Below are 27,158 nucleotides of genomic sequence, written 5' to 3' on the forward strand. Positions count from 1 at the left end.
TGACATTATTAGTGCCATACAGTCACTTCCTTCTGTCGATTAAGCATCAGATTCCTGTATATTGAGCTGTGTGCTTATTGTGCTTTAGTGTGACAAGCAGCTTGTCACTTCAGACAAGGAGTTTTATTTAACACTTAGAATAATGGAGGAATGCCATGCTAAGGTAGGGAGGGTATCAAATGCTGCCTTTACAAATCCTGCCAACTGGACCAGATCACTGGTTACTAACAGATTACAATGGGCTGCTTGATCGGCCAGACTCTGTTATTATGACAGGCTACTTGTAAATGTCAAAGACTTTTCCCAGCTATAAACAAGTTATAGATCATTTGCACAGTATCAGCATTATGTTCTACAGAAAGTGTTTGGAACTAAGAAGATGTCATACAAAAGTCAGGTTTATGCAATCTGTGGCTACCCAGATGTAATGGAACTATGACTGGACTAGTTACATAGCTAATGCCTTACACTAGACATGTACATGATCCAGCATTCACAAACACTACAAGTAGATCAATTCATAAGTTGTTTACTGCAGGAGATAATGAATGTTAGGCTTTTGAACAAGACTGATGTTTTTTCCGCAGAATATGCGGGTTATTTCAGGATTATGGGTATGGGCTTTACTTATCAAATGGCGAGGAGCCCTGATGCTGGCGAAAATAGATGGTGATAGGGCATATTATTGCCAGTGACAACCCTGGTATTTTGCAGTACCACTACTCTCAGGACAGGACTACCAGAACAAAAACAGTCAAAATATTTTATTTATAGAATAAAGCATTTTCTTTAAATGCACTACAATTTAAACAATGTTTCATATTAAAATAAGTAGAAATGACGTTTATCAATGTGTATAAAACAACATTACACTTATGTAATATATATAATGTACTTTATACACTGATCATCCACTGACAAGTGGAGTGAATAACACGGATTATCTTGTTACAATGGCACCTGTCAAGGGGTGGGATATGGTTGGCAGCAAGTGAACTGTCAGTACTTGAAGTTGATATGTTGTAAGCAGGAAATATAGGCAAGCTAAGGATCTGAGTGACTTTGACAAAGGCCAAATTGTGATGGTTAGAGAGAGGGCTGGGTAAGAGCAGCTCCAAAACAGCAGGTTTTTTTGGGGTGTTCCCAGCATGCAGCGGTTAGTACCTACCAGAAATGGTCCAAGGAAGGACAACCGGTGATTGAGCGAAAGGGCCATGGGTGCCCAAAGCTCATTGATGCGTGTGGGAAGTGTAGACTACCCCGCCTGGTACAATCCCACAGAAGAGATACTGTAGCACAAACTGCTGAAAAAGTTAAAGTTGGCTATGATAGAAAGGTGACAGGACACACAGTGCATTGCAGCTTGCTGCATATGGGTCTGTGCAGCCGCAGACCAGTAAGAGTCCCCATGCTGATCCCTATCCACTGCCAAAAGCATCTACAGTAAGCATGTGAGCATGAGAACTGGACAATGGAGCAAGGGGGAAGGTGGCCTGGTCCAATGAATCACATTTTCTTTTACATCAGGTGGACAGCCGGGCGCATGTGCGTTGGGGAAGAGATGGCACCAGGATGCACTATGGGAGGAAGGCAAGCTAGCAAAGGCAGTAAGATGCTCTGGGCGATGTTCTGCTGGTAAACCTTGGACCCTGGCATTCATGTGGATGTTACTTTGACACATGCTACTTACCTAAACATTGTTACAGACCAAGTACACCCCTTCATGGTAACGATATTCCCTGATGGCATTGGCCTCTTTCAGCAGTATAATGTGCCCTGCCACACTGCAATTAGTGTTCAGGAATGGCTTGAGGAAAATGACAAAGAGTTCAAGGTGTGGACTTCAAAAATCCCCAGATCTCAATCCGATAGACCATATGTAAGATGTGCTGAAAAAACAGTCTAAGCCATGGAGGCCCCACCTTGCAGTTTACTGGACTTAAAGGATCTGCTGCTAACGTCTTGGTGCCTGATACCATAGGACTCCTTCGGTGGTCTTGTGGAGTCCATGTCTCGAAATGTCAGAGCTGTTTTGGTGGCACAAAGGGGATGTACACAATATTAGGCAGACGTATTTAATGTTGTGGCTGATCGGTGTATGTGTGTTTTATTTATTTTAACTATTCATTTCTTTTAATGCAACTACAAATTTTTTGATAAATGCGGACAATAGCTAATTTAATTATAGTTATCTCTGCAATGATTCAAACTTTAATAAATAATACCCTATAACTATGTCCATTTATACAAGGGTTACATTGTGTCATTGTTTCATTTAATGAGTTAAAATATGTTTATAATTATAAAGAAAGTTTGGCATAAAATAATCACCAGGTTCTGTTGAATAAATAGAAATATACATCTGAGTTTGCTTCTAGTGAATAAAAGGCTGTCACCACGCTTGTGAAGCGCAGGAGATGCCATAACCTGAAATATAATTTGGGGTGTTTAAGTGACCACTGGAAGGACGTTTGTGGTTCCCCTCACCACATGCAGACCATTTGCTGTGTAATTTAGGTCTAATCCTGTTTACTTTGCCAGATTCTAGAAAGAAAATCATCTGCTGGGTTTATCCAATTCTACAATAAAATCAGAGACTAAAAATACATTTCAGCAGAAAAACATTCCTCTTAAGTTTTATCTGGCACACTTATGTCAGCTATGGGGCCAGTGTGGGCAAAGGGGGATGGAAATAAACTATTGCTAAGGCATAGAAGACTGCCATGTGCTCTGCAGATCTCAGGCTCTATGTTTCCAAGTCTATCTTCTCTCTTAGGATAACACGTATCATATTGTGTTTATAAAGAACATGTCAGCCACATAGGTCATGGAAAAAGTAAAAAAAACTGCATCATGTCATTGCCCAAGTAATTGGAAATAACAATAGGAAGTGAAGAACATTGAAATTGCAGATACTGGATTGACTTTCTGGAAAACCACAAAATAAGACCCAAATACTTTCAGTATACACTGGGTGATATACTGATGAATTTATATATTTTATCTGAATTAACAGAATGATTTAGCAATTATTATTGTGTTCGTAATATATATATATTAATACTGATTAAAATAGCTTATTCTACAGCCTTGTACAATAATAGCATACCAGTCATGACACATTCAGAGTGATATCTATAGGTAAATGTCAAAAGGATTATGTGCAAAGCCATACTAGGTGCCAAAACGAATGTCTATAGCCATACCTGGTACCAAGACCGATGGGCACAACCATACCTGGTGCCAAGACCAATGGGCACCGCCATGCCTGGTGCCGAGACCAATGTGCATGGCCATACCTGGTACCGAGACCAATGTGCACGGCCATACCTGGTACCGAGACCAATGTGCACGGCCATACCTGGTACCGAGACTAATGTGCACAGCCATGCCTGGTGCCGAGACCAATGTGCACAGCCATGCCTGGTGCCAAGATTAATGTGCACAGCCATACCTGGTGCCGAGACCAATGTGCACAGCCATACCTGGTGCCGAGACCAATGTGCATGGCCATACCTGGTACCGAGACCAATGTGCACGGCCATACCTGGTGCCGAGACCAATGTGCACAGCCATGCCTGGTGCCAAGACCAATGTGCACAACCATACCTGGTGCCAAAACCAATGTGCACAGCCATGCCTGGTGCCGATACCAATGTGCACGGCCATACCTGGTACCGAGACCAATGTGCACGGCCATACCTGGTGCCGAGACCAATGTGCACAGCCATGCCTGGTGCCAAGACCAATGTGCACCGCCATGCCTGGTGCCGAGACCAATGTGCACGGCCATACCTGGTACCGAGACCAATGTGCACGGCCATGCCTGGTGCCGAGACCAATGTGCACGGCCATGCCTGGTGCCGAGACCAATGTGCACAGCCATGCCTGGTGCCCAGACCAATGTGCACAGCCATGCCTGGTGCCGAGACCAATGTGCACAGCCATGCCTGGTGCCCAGACCAATGTGCACAGCCATGCCTGGTGCCCAGACCAATGTGCACAGCCATGCCTGGTGCCCAGACCAATGTGCAGCCATACCTGGTGCCAAGACCAATGTTCAGCCATACCTGTTGCCAAGACCAATGTGCAGCCATACCTGGTGTCAATATCTGCAGTGCCCTCACTTTCTGCAGCGTGCACAATCTTGACAACCTAATTCAGAACTAACATGGTGACCCTATTGCTCTTTTTTTTAAGTTGCATTTTGAGTTTTAAGGTGTTTTTTTGGTATGTGTATGTATGTATGTATGTATGTATGTATGTATGTATGTATGTATGTGAGCCGGGGTTTTGATGTGCCAAATATTGCCGATAACAATATTCTCAATCACTCGTTTCACACCGGTGTATTTGGTGGGGTTTAACTCTTGCCATGCCAGCGAGTTCGGAATTTTATTTCGGTTAAACTGCTAGGTAGTTTCTCAAGAATTTGACATCTTATATTGTGGATCTCTTGTAAGATATTAGAGATATCTAATGCTTTATGAAAACTACCACAATTCCCATTATCCTCAATGGGGACAGCTGTCTGGAAATATTTATATAGCTCCAAAAAGCTTAGTTATTCAGAGCACAAAAGCTAACGTCATCTGAAGATGGCGTGAGTCGTTCTATCCTATGGGATGAGTATCGCAAGACAGGGATCTTCCGGATCCTCTCCGGCAGGCTGCGTGCTCCTCTCCATTGCAGATTGTACTCTGAGTATGCACAGTGCAAAAGCCAGGTAAGAACCAGGAAGTGATTGCGATCACTTTGCTCTCAATTATTTACTAAACAGGCTCCTGTCGTAGCGCTGTCTCAGATAATAAATTTGAATAAAGTACCATGTTAATTCATTTCTTATCATTGTGATAAGAAATTATAATTAACGTGAACAATAAGTGATCGCTCATAAATAGTTCCCTAATATTCCTATATATTAAACATGGAATAGCCCTGTTGTCTTTGGTGTAGGTTGGGCTGGCCCCTCTTTATCAAAGGCCTTTGATCTCTGAAATCACACTGTGCTGATTGTATATTACACACAAACAGAGGTTTTGATATTTATTAATGTTTACAGGGTAAAATAGTAGGTTTGATCAGTTAATTGCTTTGGTGCTGTTTCACTGGGCCCGTGTGACAGCCAGTAGGATTTAAACATCTTCTTTCTAACTTGCCGATGCAGTTTTGTTTTTGTTGTGTAGAAATGTTTATGATATGTAAACTTTACACTATAATCACTGCAAATACAAAACAGAAGACTATTCAGTAATGCTAGTATAATAATATAATGTGCTGACAATCATTTTCTAATTTACATAACAATATGCTTATTGGGTTATTAACAGCCAGAGATTTGTGCACAGAAATCCAGAAACACACGGTATAATGTTGCTGCAATGATTCATTTATTCAATGATTTCTTTTTCTTCACAGTTTGACTTATTGTTTATCTCAAACAAGTGTGAACTGTCGCATTGGAGTCAAATATCTCTATATTTACATTGTTTGCTTTCTATTGCATTCCATATCCCTGTATTGGAAACACAGACATTAGCATCCAAACCTCGAAAGTAAACGCATCAATCAGGCGGCATGATCTATATAATAGGGCCTGCAACAAAAGCCATTGTAAATGCTGCAGTTTTGTTGTGTCACGTCTGTTGCATATAGAAAATATACATGAATGTGAATTAGATTGCGGCACACGGTGGTGTGTATAATCTGTTGCGTGCAACGGAAACATAATTAAAGACAACAGAGAGACAGTAAAACATTTACAAGTTTCAAATTACATGTAGTTTGTCTACTTTTACTGTGCAGTAAGTTGAATTTGACACGAATCAAATAAGAAAAGAATCACTTGTGTGGCCTTTCTAAAATACAGGCCCCATCCCATGCGGAAACTGCTTTTTCTGCACAGTCTAGGCATTTTTAAGTAAAATCTTCATTTAAGAAAAGCCTAGTGAATGCATAGACAAATTACCACATTAAACCTTAGTCCCCATAATACTCAATGGGGACTGCGGCTTCTGCAATTTTATCCAGCCCAGCTTGACCCTAATGGCTAACGCCATCTGAAGATGGAGCTAGCCACTGAATCCTATGAGGAGAGTATAGCAGGAGAGGGATCTTCAGATCCCTCACCGGCAGCATTGCTGCTCTCCCCTGCGCTCTTTACTGTATATGGTAGCATGCAGTAAAGACTCTGGGTCAGAACCTGGAATTTTCATTGAAAAGTCATCGGATGCGCTGTCCCGAACTGACTTCTGTCATGGTGTGTTGACAGATGATAATTAATGATGCAATAACCCATTAATTATTAAATAGGCCCCTTAGCCACCATGCAACATAGACTCTCTCTAAGACAGCTAATACCAGACTCAAAATAATGGGATCCACTCTAAAGCCCGAATCACCTTGTTAAAAGTAATAAATAAATTTCTTCAGCAAAAGAAACATTAAGAATAAAAAATAATATCATTGTTTAATAATTCAATTATTACTTTAACAACCTTTTGTATAGTATAAAGCAGGGTTTTCCAAATCCAGTCCTCAGGACCCCTAACAGTGCAGGTTTTCCAGGTGACAAGTGAAATAATTAGTACAACCTGTGGATCTGTTACAATGTGTCAGTCAGTAATGAGTACACCTGTGCTCCAGCAAGGAGATATGTAAAACATGCACTGTTACTGCTCACTGAGGACTAGGCTTCGGAAATCCTGGTATAATGCTATACACACACACACACACACACACAAACTATGGAATGTATAGAAAAACTTGTGCATGAGCTTTCGTTCCAGGACTGATCACAATAGTGCCATTAGATAATTGTCTTCTGCAATGTTGTGACAGAGATGCCATATGATTCACGTCAATAATTAGTCTGTACATATGTGATGACCGACTGCCATGAATGCGCAATAAAGACCAGCAGGTAAATGTATCAAGCTGAGAGTTTTCCGGCGGGTTTGAAAAACCAATCAGATTCTAGCTACTATTTATTTAGTACATTCTTCAAAATGACAGCTAGAATCTGATTGGTTGCTATAGGCAACATCTCCACTTTTCAAACCCGCCAGAAAACTCTCAGCTTGATACATTTACCCCCAGGTCAGGACCCAGACGTCCTGACCTGGTGATCAGTGGCCGGAACAATCTCTTATCGAAAGTGCTTCACCTATTGCTGCAAAAAGTGGTGACAAGGAATGCTAATTAATGGGATAATATTGCAGATCATCATAAATAGACCCTTAGCTTCTTCTGATAAATGTACCACAGACAGATTCCAGCTTATGAGTGAGAGAGAAGAGAAAGATCACTCAAACTATAGAATGAAATAGATTCAATGTAATTGGAATAAAACTGTAAGACAAGTCAGCAAAGACAAAACTGGGATCCAGACGGTTTTGTTCTAAGACTCCAATCACTAATAGATCCCAGAAAAGATCTAGGAAATAAGCAGTTTAGAAACAACTTTAACCCCCACCCAAGACCATCACCATGTTAAGGTCTTACAAGCAAGAAATAAATACACTTTCCCCAGACACCTGCACACTCTGTCCTCAGAGAACTCCTTTTCCTAATGGTGCAATTAATGTTATTATTATCATTTTACATTATTGCTCACTGGGCAGAAAGTTATGTATTACATGTGTGAATATTTAACATGCACATTAATATCAGCCACATGCTCCCAAGGTCAGCGTACAGAAATTTGAGTAAATAAGATACATTTATGAACTTTACTTGCTTAGTAAATTTGCAAATAAGTTTATTTTGCTATAACACTTCCAAAACCAATTTTGTACAGCAAGTTTCAAAGACTCACAAACTTCACTGATCTGGCTTGAAGATGATTGACAAGAACTGGAACATACCGTGGTAGACTCTCTTAGACCAATGAAAGATGTCAGCTAACAAGAGCCGTGTAGGCAGAATTTCAGGGATTGTAAAATATTCCTAAGGAACAGTAGACTGAAGGCTGCGCGATTGTAGCCACATCAATCTAAATCATAATACAAATTGCCCAGACGGTATAAGAAGTAAGAACACACAAGAGCACTGACATTTGTCTTGACTAATCAGAAAGAAAGCAGGAAGCCGCCAGGCAGACCAGCCTCAACACATCGGCAAATGTATGGAATGCACCAGTAGGGGTGAATACACTCAGCACATTCTGAGGCGTTTTTCTATTTAAAAAAAACAAAAAAACTCTGCAAAGTATTCAGTTGCATGAACATAAGTTAAACAATATAGAAAGCCAAAGCAAATATCTGTATGAACTGTGTGTACTTTTTCCTCATACAGGGAGGGAGGGGGGGACCTGTATTTTATTGCTGCACTCGTCAGAAAAGTTAGCAAGTAAACATCGCCTATGGTAATAAACTTTACTATGGTTATCATTTTTTCGGTGGAATATTAACTATTTTGTATGACTTATATGTAAAATTAAGATGACCACTTGATGAAAAATGCAAGTAAAAAATAGCTTCTAACAATAAAAAAAACCAATATGTAAAAGTCTTATTAGAAGAGTATATATTTTTATATAGATAAGATCTTAATAAAGATGGAAGACATTTTTCATCTGCACGCCAAAATTTATGTCAATAAAGAAGATATCAAATCAAAATAAATTTTTGACTAAAAGTCCTATAGACCAACAGGCGGAACCTTGAGAGTCGTTCACTTTCTCTACGTCTGCTCTCAATGTACTCCCCAGACCTAGCAGCCTGGAAAATGTTGAACACATCTGGAGCACAGCCAGGGTGATAGTTTGTACAGTGAACGTCCTCTGACAATACGGGCATGGAATACGGGTGTTGGGGAGCTATCTCAAAATCTTTTCGGTAGGACATGCCCCTTCCTTCTCCCTGAGTCTGTTAGCAGCATGATGCATTACAAAAAAAAGTGCCAATTAATATTATTGTTATTTGTGATGTACAAAAACAAAACATCAAACAAAATCAGAGGTAAGAAAATGGCATATAAACTATAATACAGATGGCCCACTAAGCTGAACAAAATGTTTCCTACATCTGACTCTGGCTGTTGGCAGACCTGTGGCCACAGGGGGACTCCCTGACAGACCTTTAAATTCCTTTAGTACAGGCTTCATGACCTAAAGATTCATGGACATTTCTTCCCTCTTACCCTCTCTGAAACCTAAATCTTTACATTCCAAATTATTGACTTCGCATATTGCAGCCCACAGGAAGCAACCGGATACTCCTCAGATATTTGTGTAAAAAAAATAAATAAACAAATTGCATCTGACATGGCGCATGCATGGAAAAATAATCACGTAATATAGAGTTAGGATCTCTACACCCAGGTCGCGATGCCTTGGCCTTTCAGAGAATGGCAGAACCCCTCCCACCCTTATTTGAACAATTCAAAACTATCATCTTTATATCTCACGCCAAGCTTGTCCTACATAGACCGACGTCTTCTTAAATACAATAACACATTTTTTCCTTCACTGCCCCCGTCCCCACCACACACACACACCTCCCACATGTTTTCACACATAACATCTGCAGTATATGCTAATAGTTATTAGCCAAGGCAATGAAACTTCTCAATGATGCATATACTTTGATGTTACTTAATATCCCAGACCATGTAAGATTACCTGCTTCTCATTTCTTTATGTTTCATATTGGTGTCCGTTTAAAATGAAAGAGTAAAAAACAAAATCAAAGGGGATGCAATTATTGGGTGTCACACATAAGTCCTCACCATCTAATGAAATAAAGTATGTAATCATTTCATGGCAAGATGCTAAGAAGACCAGGATGTGGAACTTCCTTGCCAAACAATAATTGATTGTGTGTGATCACCATACTGCATGTCACCAGGTACTCAGAGGGTACAAATTAAGCTCTTAGTTCATACAATAAGCTTCCAAACTGCTTTGTGTCACACAGTTTATATTTATGTTCTACTCTTACACCACACAATGACCAGCTTGTCCTTGACCTATTTTATTGATATTTCTACACTGGACACTTGATACTCGCTAGGAAGCTGGTAATGTCATTCCCCACATCCTATCTTCCTAAAATCATCTAATTCACTAACTAGATCACTCTATTCACTGACAGTTCTCTACACACATTGTTGTTATAGTCTGAACTCAGGTTCTTACTTAGAAATTAGGGGGCATATTCAATTATCTTTTGGATTCGCGGTAACACGCGTTGCCGCGAAAAGTGCGCGTTCTTGCGGGTATTACGGTACCGCATTAACGCGGATTTTCGTCCGCAACCCTATGGGCTGCGAACGAAAATCCACGTTATTGCGGTACCGTGTATTACGTTTCGCGGCTGTTCCGGCGCATTACCGCGAATCCAAAAGCTAATTGAATATGTCCCTAAGAGTTGAATAGCGACTGTGGCAATTTAAAGGACTACTATAGCTAAAAATTAATTTTTATCCATCCCAAACCTTTAATAACACCCCCCATAAATAATTATGTCATCTACACCCCCCCATAAATAATTATGTCATCTACACTTTCCTGTCCCACGGTCCACCTGTGACTGAGTAATTTGCAGAGACTGCACAATGCTCACCCCCCTGTTCCCATCCTGCATGGTAACATTTAGGGGCCTACTTAAGACTTACCGTTTTTTTCCCCTGTTACGTATCATCTGTCATCGCAATGATGACAGTTGACTTTTTGGGGTAATTTACTACTGAAGTCATGTAAGAACAGCGCTTCAGAAAGGAGCCTGTCCCTGCAATTACTTTTTTCTAATAAAGACTCCGGGCGCTAACCCGGTGTCTCTACTGAGCAAGCAATTGTAACCTAGTCAGATGCCATTTGCGGTAAACGGCATTGAATAGCATTGAATGGCTTTAGCTATCGGGGTCAAGCTCTTAGAAGCTTACCTATTCGGAGCTTGATAAAATTGCTCACATCACAGTCCCCATTGAGTATTATGATTCGGTAATTTGCCTAATGCAGGAGATAGCTTTGATATCTTCTAAGTTAGACTTTTCTTAAATTACAATTGTACTTAACAATGTCTAAACCATGCGAACAAAGTCATTTCCACATGGTTTAGGGCTTCATAAATAGGCCCCTCCATAAGAGACTATAATAGAGATGTTGGGGACAGTAGTTTAGAGTCCCAGACCCTCCCAATTCAATCCAGTGGTGGTGCGAGAATGACTTTGGTTGGGTTGAAAGGGAGAAGTTCTTGCTGCACTGCACTAATACTGGCTTGTTGTAACAATGAAGGGCTTGTCCACATGGCATTGAAATGAAGCATTAAATGTGCAGTAACAGCGCCTGGTCAATACTGATGATAACGTGAATGAACCAGGACACACATTTTTGGACAACCGCTCTCTCTCTTGCCTGCAGCATTCAAAATGATCAACACTCTGCAAAATATAATGGCGTCCTATATAAAGTACATTGTACACCATGCCACAGTGCAGCTTTGGGACATATTAATGAAGGAGTTTCAAAGCTCTACTGAAGTGACTCCAAATTCCCTATGCTTCAGCAAGAATTCTTTTTCCATGCTTGTACTTATGTAGCCTTATACACTTGGGGTGAAGGGCTTGCGATATGGTCTCATGAAAATCTAAACTGCAAAATGATCCAAGGTGCATATTAAACAAGGGGCCCTATATGAGGTTCTAGGGGCCCATGATCTTTGCTCAGTCTAGGTTGTACAGTAGCTTTAATCCACCACTGAATAGTTTCCTCTCCTGCATATCTAATACTTTGAAATGTACTTTATTTCATATTCAATTATCGAAACTCTGTAATAGCCAAAACACTGGTTTCTGGGATGGGTGACAGTTTTATTAATACAGTGCCAGAGAATCTGGTGAGTTAGTCAGCAGCCCGTTTCTACTGACAAGTACAGCATCAATGAGCCTGGGAGACCAGTCATTGTGAAGAAAAGAATTATCTAGTGAACTCAAGGTACTCTAGGTAGAAAGTGATTATTAACATTGGATTACCCTTGATCTGGCGTCAGTTGGAAACTATAAATTAAAAATAATTATGGGACTGATTATAATAACAGGATGAGAAATAGATTGGGACACATTGGGAACCTTACCGAGAGGCACCAAAACATCAAAAGGGAGCCAAAAACTGTTGTCAATTTCTTCTACAGCAGCGAGGAAAAGTATGTCTAGATGTGGATCCAAAATACTTCCCCTTCTCTAACTTTGTCTAGGGAAAAGTTCTTTTCGATTTTTTGCAGGGATTAGATAGAGACTTCACTGCAAAATGAGAAATGCATGGAGCAGTTGTTAGAAACCTGGGAAAGTTTAACTGGCATACTTTCCATTTCAGTGAAAACAGATGTCTGGAAGTGCTACGGTCATACTATCTGATATGAAATTATCTATCTTTAAACCAATTGGGGTAAATCTCAATTGTGGTATTTTGCAATGTATACATGTATCCAATACTAAATGCTTCACTAAAAAAAAAAATATTAAAAAGGATGGGAAATAGATATTTTTTTCACTGAACCTCTTCAAGCACACACTGAACATTCACTGTAATAGTATCTCAGGTATGCAGGGGAGAAACATTGCAACTATAAGGCAAATATAGATTTGCTTAACTGTACTGTGAAATATCCAGCAGTTTTACAGGAGGTGTGCCTTTAAATCTCAATAAATGTTATAATTTACATGCAATGTTTACATATAAGAAAAGCAAAAATGGAAGATGATGAACTCAGTAGTTAAATACATTGACTGTAATAAAGGACATTGGGAGACAAGCTGGAGACACTGATTTAAATCCCACGCTCTGCTTCTTCTGGACAATGCATTCTGTCTCCCATGCATCCACATCCTTTGGCATTTGTCACCATTTATTATCTTGCATTATCAATAACAATAGATTTATTTTAACATTAACATTAATCTCTAGTGTCAAAAGAAAAACAAACTCTAAAGCTCTTTATTAGTTGAATGCATAAGCATTAGTCCCCTAAGATACACCTAAATAAAACCAGGTGCATTTAGATGTCATCAAATGTCACTAGATTAACTGAATGTAGTCCACCTAAGTACAACTAAAGTGTTTCAATTGAATTAAAAAGAAATACATCTGTTTGGGAGAAGGTAGTTAGTTACTGCATTTCCAACCGTGCTTTCTCATATGATAAGATTAGTGAAAAGCACCAATCAGGGTAAGAAAGGATTTAAGACAATACCAGAGACATTTAGAATACCTGGGAAACTGCAAAGACCATCAGAAAAAAATGGAGAAAATATAACAACTATTTGTATTTATAATAGGCTGTGCTCCAAAACAGAGGCTCTGTGAGAAGGGCACTTGTTATGGAGGCCACTAGGAGACTTATCACAACTCTGACTTAAAGTCTCTCATGGCAAACAATACAACAATAGCCCGGACTTGTCACAAATCTGCACTTTATGGAAGGGTGGAGAAAAGAAAATCATTGGTGAACAAAACTGACATGAAATGCCACCTAGAATGCATGTAAGAGAACCTCATCTGATAAGACCCAGGGGTAAATTTATCAAGTAATCTTAGGCTTGTGCCAAACATAGTACCTAGCATTGTGGTAAAAAAAACATCACTCTTGGGGGTAAATTTATCAAGCTGTGGGTTTGAAAAATTTGAGATGTTGCCTATAGCAACTTTAGATTCTAGTTATCATTAATTTAGTACATTCTACAAAATGACAGCTAGAATCTGATTGGTTGCTATAGGTAACATCTCCACTTTTTCAAACCCACAGCTTGATAAATTTACCCCCAAGAGTGATGTTTTTTTACCACAATGCTAGGCACTATGTTTGGCACAAGCCTAAGATTACTCATCATCCCAAGAACACATCCTACTGGGAAGCACGGTGGTGGGAGCATAATCTATAATAGGGATGTGTCTGTGAACAAGAAACTTGAAAGCGCGTCAAAAGAGGGCAAAATGGATGGAGCAAGATACAGACAAATCTCCAAGGAAAGGCAGCTGCAGACTGCAAGAGACCTAAGACATGGAAGGACCACACAGGATACGTTGTATTTACATTCAGTGCTCTGCCTGCTGTGCACTTTTTCAAGAATACAATTTCTTAAATGCTGCACTCACGCAATGTATACCAACTGCCTTTTTGTTTTATGCACCTGTCAAAGTTTACTCATTGGGAATGAAAACAGTATGCAGGCAAATGTCAGCACGTTTATGCGTATTTAGCTATACCTGCCATTTACAGCAGACTGTTTCTAAACACATATTGAGTACTGCAATTGTCCTGGAACGGAGGACCTGATAATGCCAGTGCCATAAATAACACAGGGCAAGTACAAGTCCTGCTCGCTTGCGGGGAGTCTTTCATATATACTAACTAGAGATGAAAATCTACTTTCTTCTGTTTTTACTGCAGCTATACAAAAGAACATCCAGAACTACACAGTGTTCCGAGTATACTGTAGGTTGGTTGTGGCTACCTTCTAGCTGACTGATCTCCATAACCGCTGCCAGTGGATTCCTGATACTGCTGGTCAGAGCTGAATGACAATACAGACTAGAATAAGCTCACATTACAATACACACGATCAAGTAGAAGGAAAGAAAGGACCCTGGAAACCCATCAAACATTATAAACATTGTAAACTGTCAGAGATGATGTATGTTGGAAAATTGAAGAAACTGACCTACATATGTCTAAAATATATAAAGTTATTGCAACAAAACAAATAATAATAGCAATATTAATAACAACACATTAACATAATATCATAATGGTTCACAAAGGTGTTGTCTAGATTTTATTATTTGTATGCTAAATTTTAAAGACATAGTTTCATTTATTTTAAAAATGTTTTATTGCTCAAACTCAGAACTATTTTTTAAGAAGAAAAATTAACTTGTCTTCTGTTAAAAAAAAAATATCATGGCATTCGCAGAGTGTGTAAGAGGAGGGGGTGCATAACATGTACAGGGGTACAACTACAAACACCACTACAGTAGTATTTCTGTCCCATCATGCTGTGTCTCAGGGCGACTTCTGGTGGCGGGAACTGGCAGGCACACAACCTTTCATTAGTGAGGTCCGACAGTCTAGCAGCGAATCAGAATGAATCAACTGCACTCTGATTCGCTGTCAGACTGTCAGCTACTGTACTGCGGAGCTTTTAGTCTGGCAGACCTCAAAACAGGTGACAGATAAGTTAAGACTGTGTGTATGTCAGGGAATTGAATAACTGTAGTTGGAAAATTGCAGACCAACAAGTAAATGCCCTGGGACCCCAAGTGTCAGTGTGCCATTGATCAGGGAACCCCAAGTGTCAGTGTGCCATTGATCGGAGAACCCAAGTGCCAGTGTGCCATTGATCGGGGAACCCAAGTGTCAGTGTGCCATTGATCGGGGAACCCAAGTGTCAGTGTGCCATTGATCGGGGAACCCAAGTGCCAGTGTGCCATTGATCGGGGAACCCAAGTGCCAGTGTGCCATTGATCGGGGAATCCAACTGTCAGTGTGCCATTGATCGGGGAACCCAAGTGGCAGTGTGCCATTGATCGGGGAACCCAACTCTCAGTGTGCCATTGATTTGGGAATCCTAGTATCAGTATCCCATTGAGCAGTGACCCCAAGTGACATGTGCCATTGATCTGAAATCTCTAGTGGCAGTATATGATTTTGGAACCCTAGTGTCAGTATGCCCTTGATCTGGGTACCCTAGTGTCAGTATGCCCTTGATCTGGGTACCCTAGTGTCAGTATGCCCTTGATCTGGGTACCCTAGTGTCAGTATGCCCTTGATCTGGGTACCCTAGTGTCAGTATCTCCTTGATCTAAATCACCATAGAAGTTGTGCAAAATAGAATGTATTGCATATCTGACAATGAGGGGGACCTTATAATCAGCCCCCACTTATCCACAGGTTATTTACCTCAGGCTCAGAATTTGCATGAAGACATTATGGTTTCGAGTCACTGGGCTGTGGCCATTTGACGGTCTGTAAGATCATTAGTCTGAATTTTGTAAACATTAATTGTGTGGCACATAATACATACACTGACGGTGGCCTCTCTCATTCCTGAGGAGTACTCATCCATTTAATATCCTGCCAGATACTGGGCGTTCATCACATGTCTCCCTGCATCACCACAGGAGCTGTGGCTGACCATCACTATACTGTGTTTATCTAATCTCTAAGCTCCAAAATTTAACTCTCCCTCTGTATTTAATTCTGTCAACAGCCACTTAACACCTCCCCACTCCCTCTCAATAACTTTCTCTCCCTACTGTCCTGGGTGTTTATATTTAACTATAAATTATTGGCTTATGTATATCTTAGTAGCTAAAATTATTACTGTACATAAGCATGTATATTACATCTTTGAAAGCTGATATAATTGACTATGTTCATAAGCAATTATGTTACACAGTACATTTGTATGAACACATAATTAGCTATGCTGGTATGCACTTAAGATTTCTGCAAAAGGACATCCAAAAATGTTCACTACAAAATCCACATTATTTACACATATATTAAAACAAACTATTTATATTCCTCTGATTACCACAAATCCTCTATAAATGTGCAAAAATTATGTGGAAGGGGGAAAGAATACATTGGAGCCCCTCCCCTCCTCCCCAACTTTACCAGTGAGAGTGATTGGGAGAGACAAACCACCCAAAGTGCCGGTAGGCTGGTCGCCCCCTAGTGTTGAGAGAGTTGGGAGGTACGGATAAAGCCTGGTAAAGCATTACTTGCTAGACACATTACTACACCTTGGCTGATAATAGAATATCTATCTAGTATATATGAATTTATAGTAGTATAAAGTGATGATAAATTGCAGTTGTTTTTTGCATACTCAGTAAAGGGGAATTTCAGTTATTAGGGTACATGGAATTTATAAATAAAAGCATACTTGCCAACATTTGAAAAGTGAATTCCGGGAGATCCCGGGCAGAAGGCGTGATTAGAGGGCGGGAGGGGACGGAGCGCAGTCAAAAACGTCATTTTCTCGACCCCACGACAAAAACGTCATTTTGACACAGGGGTGGGGGCCAAAATGACGTGATTCACAGCAAATCGCATCATTTTGATGAGTAAGTTGCCATATGCGGAATACTTGCCTGCTCTCCCGGGAGTCCGGGAGACCTACCCGGATTTCGGGAGTCTCCCAGACATTCATGGAGAGTTGGAAAGTATGAATAAAAGTAGAAATCAAAACAAATAAAAGCTTAGCTCAAATACGCATTTTCACGATTTACCAAGAAGGAATACATAGAGGTCTGTCTCTAATGTTACACATAAAAAGGGTTTAATACAAATCATATTTATGGTTTAGGGCACTGGGTCTAACCCTTTACAATGGGGATAGAGCGAAACAACCACAAATTACACAATATACAAACAGTAATGAATTACATAGTACAGAGGAGAGTTCAGAATGGGCCTCATACCAGTGTGAAGCAACCCTGTGCCCAGGAGCCTGGGTGCACCAAACAGGGCATGAGGCACTGTAGAGGAGCCTAAGATACCAGGCTGAGGATACCTGACATGGGTGCGCAGGTGGAGAGGATAGTGCAGCCTGGAAAGCAGGAGGACAGAGGTCCATGCCCGTGAGAGCTTATATGCTGACACGCCATTGTTAACATACTGTATCCAACAAAACCATAATATAATATAAACATAATTACAAAACAGAAAACCTTGGTTAAATATTTGATGCGTTAATGAAAATATGGTTCACATATCATCATTTTTATATAGTTCAACTTCTTCAAGAGTATTGTATAACAACTAAATTGTTGTGACACATTCCGCCTGTCAGATGCGTTTCTGAAAGTAGATAATGGCATTGTACTGACACATTATGATGTGGTGTAATAAGCAATAGAGTATGTATATTCATCCTCATTCTGTACGTGACTATTCATAAGACACTGTTCTATAACAATCTACTCTATCTCATTAATGTCAAGTGGCGTTTTCACTGTATTCTAGATTCACTTGTTCACTTCTTGCAAATGTCATACATATATATGTAGAAATTGTATATGTAGTCACAACAGATCTCTGTAATACAAAAAAGTGATTTACTAAAATAAAGTGGGTTACTTGCTAACAAAATAGAAATGTGAAGTAACACTTAGCAGCAATTAGAAAGAAGCTTTGATCTTAAGCAAGTTAAGAGAACAAAACACTAATGTCTGAGAAGTTGTTAGGTTAACATTTGCTTTTTGTTGGTAAATAATGCCTGTTAGTTTGAATATAGTTGTAAAAAATATTTAAATTTGGGAATAAATTTTATTTTTATAGATACATCTGCAAGACTCTGTAAAAGTAATCTGCAAGTACACTATTTATTGTATTGTATTTTTTAAATTATTAATCACACACTTGCAGGAGTTATCTTGTCCCACTAACAGGTAGACAGGTAATGCATCACTGGACAGTTTTAAACGTTACCAAACAATGTTTGCAAAAAACCATACAAACGTCTGTTGTGATCTGTCCCAGAGCAATGGTCAGATGTTGAGTTTTTGCTATTCATATATTTTATTACATAATAACGAACAGCAAAAGAAATACAATTTGTTGAATGTAGAAATGTGTAAACAGCCTTCTCTCATTCATAATCTGCTAACACAAACACATGAGTTTAAGCCATAAATCAGCAAGCAGATATGAGAGCATTTCTTGAGATATATGCAAGGATTCTGTACAGTAGTCAGCATTTCTGGATTCAATTATCCAAATAATTTCCTGTTGAAATTAAATCCATTATCCAAGATGGAAACAAAGTCTCACACACTTTGCCACGTTGCACAGACATTCTATTAAGAATGCTATTCAGAAACATATTTAAAATAAAAATGTGTTTCTAGAAATGAATTAAAATACGGAGATGGATACTAAAATAAGTGCTTGGGTTAAATGTGCTAGTGTCTGGTGTGACCAGGATGGGGGAAATCAATAATATGGACAAATAAAAGGTAAAATACATTGAAGGTAAAATACATTGTTAAGTGTTTCCTTGACTGTCCCTTCCAGATATCTTAAGAGTAAATTTTAATTAAGCATATCCCCTCCACCCCCAACTGCAATAGCCACCCTAACATCTCTGAGGCCGGGATCTACGAAAGGCCAGACTGGCATGTGGTTTGTAAGCAGGGGAGGGCAGGTAAATTTTAGCCCAGGGGGCAAGACTTGACGCAGCAGCCTATTTTAATGGGAAAAAATGCAGGTGGCCCAGTGACCCAGCCCAAGGTAGTGCACTATGGGACCGGCCAGGGGGCAGATGCCCCCCTACTCCCCAGCCCATACTTTTTTATTGAATTGTTAAAGAACTGACGTGTGTGTGTGTGTGTGTGTGTGTGTGTGTGAGAGAGAGAGAGAGACAATAGATTTGATACAACTAACTGTCAAATCAATTGATTTCCCATTTGGACTAGGTAGAACGCCTTCATCCAAATGAATGAAATTAAAGCGGATTGAAGTGTATTGTAGTCATGCAATTATAGTCCAATGATCCCACAACTGTCCTATATTGTGTAAGCGCTGCAAATCTCTGCTTTGGCAGATCAAACCTGTGCGTTTGTGAAACAACCATTCATTTCTGTGACTTACAGTCAGATGAAAAATAATTGGACAAAATGAATTCAGATCATAATGAGGTAGAGGCTGGGGGTTAGGTCAACAGTACATTGATTTGATCGTACAAAAATGCAATCAGTCACTTGGAAACAACAATTAAAGAATGTCTGTGAGGACAGCGTTAAACAGTGCACAAACTGGGTCTGATCCGGGACACACATGCTGAAATGAAAGCATAGTATTTCAGCTGTGACATCAATGGCAATGCACCAAATCTGCAGTTTGCAGAGAGAATTTCTGTTACCTAGGAGAGTGTCTAGGACTCTGGCTTTTCACTGCTCCAGAGAGAGAGGATTGAGGGCAGAACAGACAGGATGCTGGTTGTAATTACTAAGTAGAAACACATCATTTAGCTATTTTATGTATATCAGTAGCACACATACATCAATATAGATATTAACGTCTACGATTTACTTTAGTTAAAAATAAGTGTCATTAAAACTTCATACAAAAAAAAAGTTTAGTGTGCCAAACATGTGACTTACTACCACTTTAGATCCAACCTTTTCATTAAATAATTTTCCAATTTTCTCTTAAACTACTGTTTTGTTTTGTTAAGCCTCATTTGTGCCTTAAACTAAGCATAAGAGATAAGGACTATTGGGATTGTTTTACATTGGGTAAAGTGTGCTAAGAAATGTGCTTCTCTGCCAAAGTGCTAATGGAGGGCGCAAAATGTGATCCAATAAATGTATGGATCACCGCTAGCTCCGAGCTGGCTCAAAAAGTCCCCTTTTGCAGAGAGGAAATGGCAGTCCACCCCTCTGCACATCAAGGGCCGCTGCTAAAAATGCGCTAACTTCACCCTTTGTCTCATATCAATAACATTACGCCACAACATTACATCTTGTTTATTTAACACTCTAAAAACTAGGCACACCAATGTGGCTACTCTATACAAGTAGTGCACATATCCCCACTGACACCTCTCTTCTGCTCCTCAGCATTTTGGGCAGCACGATGGCTAAGTGGTTAGCACTTCTACCATACAGCACTGGGGTCATGAGTTCAATTCCCGACCATGGGCTTATCTGTGAGGAGTTTGTATGTTCTCCCCGTGTTTGCGTGGGTTTCCTCAGGGTGCTCCGGTTTCCTTCCACACTCCAAAAACATACTGGTAAGTTAATTGGCTGCTAACAAATTGACCCTAGTCTGTGTGTGTGTATTAGAATTTAGAATGTAAGCCCCAATAGGACAGGGACTGATGTGAGTGAGTTCTCTGTACAGCGCTGCGGAATTAGTGGTGCTATATAAATAAATGATGATGATGATGCTTCTCAACGCCATGAGAAAATCTAAGTCCTGCTTTGTGCTCCATGAAGGAGACACTATGCATACTGCGCATGAGAACTTCACAAAGTCTGCTTTATATCTTAAATGCTGTTAGAATTGGAACATTAATAAAACCCTCATTAGTCTTTGTATGTTGTGATAGTTTCTCTTTAAGAATGTTGATCATTTGTTTTCCAGACTGTATGGTTTAGAGGAGAGAATTTCTTTCATTTTCAGCTGTGATTATTACCCTCCTGAAGACTGATGTATTAAAGATGCATTATGTATGGGCTAATACAATCCGAGTACCCGTTTGTGTCTTTAATGGCGAACAATATCTACAGCATGGCTAAATCTAGGTACACACTACAGGTTTTTCACCGGATTATAGGGCCAATCACACGTTAAATGACTGGTAGGTCAGATACTGCATTAGTGTGTACACTCCCACGATCATGTTTATCGTACCAAAGCACATCGTATTGTTTCATTCGATTTTTACAACCGGACTAAAAATCTCTATAAATGATGGACTGATGTCGGGCAAATGCTGAAGTGTGTATGAAGTGTGTAGTGGAAGATCTCCATAGGGTTTACAGAGTCATGATCTTTTCAGCTGATGCTTATGAAAGATGAAGAGCACCAATCTGAATGTAAACAGTGTAAAATTGTGTAAGTGTGTACGCATGAATCGGCTGCTGATCAGGACTTTCAGCCGTTGGTAAAATCCTTACAGATATCGAATCATGAGAAATTTTCTGTAGTGTCTTTAGAAGAAACCCTAGACACAATACACTAAATCAGGCTAAATATGGGTAAGATGGGCTTGGTCCAGAGACTTATCGTCACAAATTAACTTTATTTGTCTCTAACATATTTAAATCTTAATTAAATAAGGTTTATTTTGTGCTCTAAATTTCTCCTAAAGGCAAAAGAATAAGCCAAGCATTGTGTTTATAATGTAGCCTCATGCCTACCTTAACTGCCTTCTGGAGCCATGAAATCTATTTAGCTTTGCTGTGCTGGTTGTAAGTGTAACAGAAGTAGGTGTGACATCATGGTGACATAGTCAGTAGTGGTTACTTTATGTTGTAGGCATCTATGACACTTCCCAGCAGACAGATCAAATATCATCTTCTACAAGGGGGTGAGCATGGGGGAAGGGTGTATACATTTCCCCAGCTTTGCAGTAGTGCAGGGGCATTCTTAGAACACTGTGTACAATAATTGGTAAGTGACTGTACAGATGATCAGAAACCAACTGGCCAATGGCATATGAAACACTGGAGTGAAAGCAACAAATTACATAAGTAAAAGGTCCCAATAACATAGGGATTTCACAATAAACATTGTCACTTCAACACTGTACATACAGTATATATAGTTATAAGCTCAAAAATGAAGCAGCATGTATACATTAACACCTGGCAATCAGTATAACCATAATAGAATTCTGCCACTGATTGGGTTATGCTTTGAAGGGCACACAACACATCAGTCAGAGCACCATCGGAATGAAATAAAAAAATGTCCTGAGATCAAAATAGGGTTCCGCAGAAATTTATGGTGATCTTTGACAATCAAACAAAATAGTGAATGTGTTGTCTTTGAAATAATTCAATAGTTTTAAGTATTAACAGTGTGTTCTTGGTTATTACTAATTTATATCATTGTAAAAACACTTTAGGATACAGTATTTAGCTTAACATTTCAACATCCTTTTGTCAATATGAAATGTCTGTTATATGTGCACCCAAAAACCTAAGTATTAAAAGGACAGTAATTACTGAGAACTCTACTGTGTCTTCGGTACTTCAGTACCTTTGAGACAGAAAACCTGCCCATCAGACAAGAGTGGCATCAGTAAATGTCTATACCACAAAAACTGCCTCTCTGAGCTTGGTTTTCCAGAGGCCTCTTACTCAGATACTGTATAGCGTATACATGCAATAATGGTTAATGTAAACTCTCAGAGAGATGGGGGTCTCATCATTTCCACTGATACCGATAACCTGTTACATTTATTCAGCTATTTCTTATCATCCCCCCACCACTGCCTTTAGCAAATTCAAGATAGAATCTGCAATGTGATTCTCCATGAAGGTGAGCCAAAAGATTACTCTTCTATACATCCAACACACTGACATTTTATATAATCCATCACTAATATCTAAACATAGACATTCATAAATGTAAACCCTTATACCATATATCAATCTCCACCCTTCATGTCATTTAGGATTTGTCTAATGTCATTATGACATCACCTATACATAGATGTCACCTATCAAGGACATTCTAGGAATATGTTTCCAGATTATCCCAGATTCATTACACTGATGTCATACTTCTCCTTTATCAAACAGCTCTGAAATGACAAAGCCTGTAACACAAGGGTTAATCCTGCCTTTCACATCTCTACATGAAAGGTGTTCAGATGAGACACAGGTTTAGATGTTTAGAAGCACCGAGTATCTTCTTACGAAACCATGTACTGCTTAATGCACCCAGCCCTGGGGCCATACATTCTTGCCATTGGAGATTCAGCTACTTCCAAAAACTGCTTCAGCAGTCAGGCAGGGAAATACGAGTGGAGCCGGCTGAATAGCAAGATACTGAAAACGGATCAGGGATTGCCTTCATGGAAGTCACCAAACTCATACATCTAACACACCAGAAGCATTGCAAATGTCCATGTCCCAGCTATTACGCGACATTCTAACATATAATTATGTCACATACATAACAGTAAGCATATAAAGGTACAATTTAATGCCACCAGTACAGCCATATTTTACTGTACTGTAACCACCAACATAAATCGTCACTGCAATAAAAAAAAAATAAACGAGATCTCTGCTCAGCTAAACCTGAGTTTAGGATACACAGAATAAAAATGAAAAGCTCGCCCTATAAGTGTATTTCAGTGACATAATGCTATGGCATCCTAGCTAGGCAACACACTATCAGTAATGCAGTGCACTATCCAGAGCCCCCACTGCATTCCACAACCTCTGTGACAAGACTCACAAATCCACACAGAAAGAATGTTCTCCAGAGCGGCCAAAGTCCCCCTTTGTACTCTCCAGCCTCCATAGAGCAGAGCTCACTTACTTTGTGTGTCCGTGGCTGCTGTCACTGCTGGCTGTCTGCTAGCCTGTTCTCACTCTCCCCCACACACACAAGAAGCACCAGCCTCAGCAGCCGGAAGCTAATTCCAGCTCACAGCTCTCAACTCAGGAAATAATTCCCAGCCCTTCCTTCCCTCTTTCCTACTTCTTCTTTGGAATGAATGGGAACTGCAGTGTCTGTGAAGGCTCCTAGCACCACCTGCTGCACATATCCTGCACTCCATAGCTGGCATTATGTCATGACGCTGCACCTTACCTGTGCTGTGCAGTTCTCATTACCAATGGCAGGTATTGGATGCAGATAAAAACGATACATCATGGAATTATTTGAGATTAAACCTTTTGTTGCCAGGGTGTCTGTACCAAAATTGTAACTCTGGAGGCCCCATCATTTTCCACCTATAACACTGCATAGCTGTCACTGGGAATAACTCTTTAACATTTTGTTACCCACCCAAGCAATTTTGATTTGGATTCTGAGGCATGTAGAGCTTTATTTTGGTAACACAATCTAGTAAATATCTTTCTTATGGGCATATAATGGGTAACAAAAAAAAGGTGAAAATCTTAAAAAAAAATAAAAAAATTCTTTTTTTACTATTTTTTTGACAATGATTACCCCACAAAAAATACCCCTTTCAGTATTTACAGAAATAACAGATGTGTATATTTTATTGGGGTTGCTGCATGTCTTGGGCCTAATAAAATGTTGTTTTTACCTGTATTTTCACTTTTTTACATTTATTATTTATTTATTTTTTATCACCCATTAACAGTAAACACATTCTCTAACACTGGGGAGAGATAAGTTGGGTTTTAAGACCCATGCAGGAAACACAGGTGGAATTTTTTCAGAGTAATGTGTATCACAGGGCAATGGTTAAGTGCATAGTATGTGCACAAATGGTCACTTGAGGTTGCTTAGGAATATAGCTCAATAAAAATGCACACATTAAAAATGATAGCATAAATAATGCCTTTTATGTTTGCTGAATCTGCATCATTTTAGAAATGAATCACTTGTGCAGAATTATGAGGGCAAGTACTTAATTGCTAATTTTTCAAAAATAGTGCAAACTATATACGCTGACACTAAAAAAACAAAACAAAACTTAATTTTAACATTCAAGCCCCTTCCATGGCTTTTCCTGGCAACAATTGTGCTACATGTTGCTCCCAGAGAGATTGTAGATGGCAGACAGGAAGTGGACCGAGCAAATCAGAGCTGTGTTTTAGCCAATTGGAATTTTGTAGCAATTCGCAAGTTTGAGCCAAAATTAATCTAAATTTCAGTGCTAATTTCTGGGGCTTCTTATAACCCTACTGGTGACCGCAGAGATGGAACTAGTGAGCTCTGGGCCCCGGTGCAGGGAGGCGAGAGAAGGGAACCTGGGCCCCCGACCCTCTGCATCTGCCATGTAATAGGCCACATTATCTCCATGTGCCCCGGTGCATGGCACCTTCCGCACCAATGGTAGTTCCGCCACTGGGTGACCGGTACTCTTGGCAATAAAATTGGCCTTGGAAAACTGGAGACACCAACTGGAAGGAGTATTACACGTTATTATCATTTATTCTGACATAAAAAAAAATCTTTAATAATTTCAGTTCTGAGACTAAACCATAGAATGCCTTGTTCAGCTCATTTTTTTTCTCTACTTTTAATTATGTTGAAACTTTCATGTCCGAGAGAAAAAATTCACAGACAAATGCTCTATCTCTTCCGTCCAGGAGAAATCGGAGGCGTTCAGCCACATTGTCATTCCCACTTGTATTGTAGCACTTAGACAAGCTTCACTTTAAAAATATTGTGCATACCCTCAATAACTTATCATTACATGTCTACCCTTTTCCCCTTCAACTCTTCCCTCAATTATGCAGGTCTTTGATAAGAGTGGGGGCCCATCTTTAGCTGGACACTTGCACGCTAGACAGACCAGGTTAGAATACCCACCTCTTATTTGATGAAACCAATGCGAGATGGTCCAGTTGGATCCCGGACAAATTTTAAATGACCCGGTCGGAGCTCCAGTTGGTGTACAGTGGCCAGAAATTTGACCCACAGACCCTGTTCTAAGCCTTCCACTGGATGAATTTGAACGAAGATTTCAAAAGACTTTTAACATTGGATCCCAAAAGACACATTAAGGGGTGTAGTTCTCAGGTGGATCTTCCATTGGTGTTCGCTGGCCAGAACTTTGACCTGTGGAGCCTGTTCTGGGCCTTCTACTGGATGGACTTGGTTTATTTGCATTCAGACACCCCTCCACTGATTTGGAAGAAACCAACATGAGGTGGTCCAGTTGGATCATGGGCAGGTTTTAAGGAGATTAAGGTCCCGGTTGGACCTCCCGTTGGTGTACGCTGGACAGACCTTTGACCCGGGAAGCCTGTTCTGAGCCTTCCACTAGATGGATTTGGACACAAAATTCACAGACTGGTAACATTGAATCCCAGAAGACATATTAGGAGGTTAAGGTCCCAGTTAGACCTCCGTTTGTGTACGCTGGCCAAAACTTTGACCCGGGAAGCCTGTTCTATGCCTTCCACTGGATGGATTTGGTTTGTCTGTGCGGTTATGCATTCAGAAACCCCTGCACCGATTGGGAATGAACCTATGCGAAGTGGTCCAGTTGGATCCTGGCCAGGTTTTTTGGGGGGTTTGGGTCCCAGTTGGACCTCCCGTTGGTATACGCTGGGCAGAACTTTGACCCAGGGAGCTTGTTCTGAGCCTTCCACTGGATGGATTTGGACCGAAACTTCACAGACTGGTAACACTGGATCACAGGAAACATACTAGCGGGTTGAGATCCCAGTCGGACCTCCCGTTGGTGTACGCTGTGTCGAGCTTTGACCTGGGAGCCTGTTCTGGGCCTTCCACTTGATGGATTTGGATAACATTTAATATAGAAACAAAAATGACACTGGGCAGACACCTAATGGGTGTGTTGGATGAGCTTCTAGGCTGCTAATTACTTTTAAAATGTTGACAGTTACATCCAACTCATAGTTAACTTAATAACTTAAAGAGTGAAACACGGGCAACGCTGGGTATTTCAACTAGTTTACTATAAAACGTCCACCGGGAGCTGGACCTTACTGGAAGACTTCTCTGGCAGAGTCCTGGAGAGCA

At 40.1% G+C, this 27,158-nt stretch overlaps 1 protein-coding gene across 9 annotated transcripts in view; it reads right to left on the reverse strand.

Annotated features, from left to right (window-relative positions):
* The window catches only part of APBB2 (amyloid beta precursor protein binding family B member 2), a 252,123-nt gene extending 227,989 nt beyond the window's left edge, over window positions 1-24,134 (reverse strand). For 8 of the 9 annotated variants that reach the window (XM_075194986.1, XM_075194977.1, XM_075194960.1 and 5 more), the window contains exon 1: window positions 24,009-24,134. The gene's annotated coding sequence lies outside the window, so the exon portion shown is untranslated. The remainder of the gene's footprint in view (window positions 1-24,008) is intronic. The other variant, XM_075194927.1, reaches the window with a different exon arrangement.
* Between the last annotated feature and the right edge of the window lie 3,024 nt (window positions 24,135-27,158).

This window comes from Mixophyes fleayi, chromosome 1 (genome assembly GCF_038048845.1).
Source record: "Mixophyes fleayi isolate aMixFle1 chromosome 1, aMixFle1.hap1, whole genome shotgun sequence".
NCBI classification, from domain to species: domain Eukaryota; kingdom Metazoa; phylum Chordata; class Amphibia; order Anura; family Limnodynastidae; genus Mixophyes; species Mixophyes fleayi.